This window comes from Apis mellifera, linkage group LG4, assembly GCF_003254395.2.
Source record: "Apis mellifera strain DH4 linkage group LG4, Amel_HAv3.1, whole genome shotgun sequence".
Lineage (NCBI taxonomy): Eukaryota > Metazoa > Arthropoda > Insecta > Hymenoptera > Apidae > Apis > Apis mellifera.
This window is the reverse complement of record NC_037641.1, coordinates 5,453,364-5,455,926: the sequence shown is the minus strand read 5'-3', so window position 1 is coordinate 5,455,926 and position 2,563 is coordinate 5,453,364. Positions and strand designations below refer to the sequence as shown.

The following is a 2,563-nucleotide window of genomic DNA, read 5'->3' as shown; positions in this document are numbered from 1 at the left end:
CGATAAGAAGAGTTCTTGTCTAAAATCGTCGAGGAAATTTGTGAAACAAGATCTCGAGAAGTATCCAGAATGATGACAGGATTCATATATTTTTTCTTATCTTCGAAAGAAGCCTTTCCCAATCTCCCCCCCTACCCCCCATAAAACGTAACGTGTCTCAATGTGGCACGTTTCTTTCTAGTCTAGAGGCAGATGCAAGTCGTCGTAGCATAACACAGTGATGTCGTTTCTTTCTCATCGTTTATTTCAATTCTTCTGGAACAGAACGTGCACAGCACGTTTTCTATTCTCTTGATCCCTTCATTTTTTTTTCTGAGCTTTGACTTTATTACTCCTTCTTTGTATTTCTTTTTCTTTTCATTCCATTCAGTGCTCTATGAGTCAAGTGATCAGAGTGCTACACACATTCCTGGAGATAAAGAATCACGATCGAGCAATGTCGTTTGGTTGTGTTAGATTTTCAATTATTTTAAATAGGTCTGCAGAAAAATGAATGGCCACAATGTAGATTCGATATTTCAAAATTCGAATAATAAATTTGATGAACATCGTATTAATAAATTCGTATTGATAAATACCAATTCGCAATGATTTAATGCTTTCATGATTCGGTGATCACATTATTATCAAAATCGAATTATGCGGGTGTTTTTTTAAAAAAATTTAGTTTTTTAAAAAAAAAAAAGCATATTCCAATGTTTTATTAACATTGCTAGTTTTATTAAGAATTTAATAATTCATTACTAATAATAATGTATATTTTATACTGACTTGTTATTTAAAACGTAAATGTTTATATATCAAATTTTATTACTCTACTAATCAGAGGAATTTTATTTGTCAGTTAGCAATTTCCTGTTTCATTATTAACATCACTTGCGTGATGTTAAATAATTCTAATAAAATTAACTGTAATGTTGGCGAAATATGTTCGGAATATGTATTTCGATTTTGACAATTCTGTTTGTAACATTGTGGTTTCGTGTATCAAATTAAAGTTTTACGTTTGATCACATTTACCATGTTAATCTTTTTCGCTTAACATGATGAAAGTGCTCGAAGATATTAAAAAGGAAAAAAACAAAAAAAAAAAAAAAAAAAAAGAAATAAAATTACTAGCGAAATAGCGTTTTTATTTTTTAGAATTTTACTTAATTTAATTTAAAGTTTTAATATGAAATTTAATATATACCCTATCTCTGATTGTTATTCAAAGAGATACATTATTATCGTTAATTCATTATAAAGATTCAAATTTTATTATACCGAATAAGTTATTTGCAATTCCAAAGTAACGTTTCATGTTAGCTTTCGGTTCATTGGTTTATTTGAATCGCTGTAGGAGGCTATTTGAATCGCACGATGCGGTTTTATAGTTATTTTTCATTGAATCTGGTATCAATATTATAAATATTTCACAAACATTTTCCGTTAAAATATTACTGCCTCGATTTTTAATGTCGATTCATTCTTATAATCGATTTTATTTGTATGTAGTAAAATACATATTTATAATTATAATTCTTCTACAGTGATTTATTATATGATACATTTGTTATGTTATTAATTGTTAAACTATTAGATTGAGAATGTTAATACCTGAGATTTACTGATCGCTCAATTACATAATTTGTTTATACAAGATGTTCCGTAGGAAATGGAAAATATTCTGGAAATCTCATTCAGCATCTAAAACAATGAAAGAAATTTATATAAACATGAATATATATTAATATATATATTAATGAATATATGAATGTATTTATATATACTTAATTTTTATGAGTTGAGTATAATATTTGTAAAATATCATTCATTTGTATTTTAAATATGTTTATATAAACTTTTTTAAATTTTTTAGGGACTGAATCAATTTTCAAAAATTTCCTCCTTTATTATAGAACATTCTGTATAACATTTCAACTTTATTCTTTTCTAATTAAATAGTACAGTTAATTATCTTTTTCATCTCTTTCCCATGGCAATGTGATATTAATATTTTTTGTAATTAATTTTCAGTTTTCTCAATGTATTATCTTAAAGTAATATATATTTATTGAATAAAAAGAACTTAATTTTAAAATTAAAATCTTGAAAATTTAAATATATTAAAAATATTAAAAATAATTGGCTTTTATAGATAGGGAGAGGAATGAATTAGATATATTGAATTAAATTTCAATTGAGAGAACATATTTCTGCAGTTTTGCAAATATTTTTCTCTATTTTTGTTCCTGTAAATCGCTCGTGTATAAAGCTGCAATTTAGATGTAAAAAGATACATTCAAAAAACCAGGGTTATTTTATGGATAAAAATTAAGAATTAAATTTGGTAAAATATCTTATGAATTATGCAATATTTCACAAATATATGTATGTACAATATTTGTATATACAAATTATATGAACATATAAATATACATATCTTTCATAAATATTATATTATAGCTAAGTTTGAAACGAGCTTCAATAATCGACAATCGATGTGTAGCAATAACCACCAAAAACTTTACCGTACGTTCTAAAAGAAAAAAAAATATCAAAATATATATAATAATCTTGT

At 25.2% G+C, this 2,563-nt stretch overlaps 1 long non-coding RNA gene across 1 annotated transcript; it reads right to left on the bottom strand.

Annotated features, from left to right (window-relative positions):
- Positions 1-851: 851 nt before the first annotated feature.
- LOC113218744 lies at positions 852-1,835 on the bottom strand. The gene is made up of 2 exons (XR_003304594.1): positions 1,773-1,835; positions 852-1,689 (listed from the first exon to the last, which is right to left on the bottom strand). It is a non-coding gene; the product is annotated as an uncharacterized LOC113218744 (long non-coding RNA).
- Between the last annotated feature and the right edge of the window lie 728 nt (positions 1,836-2,563).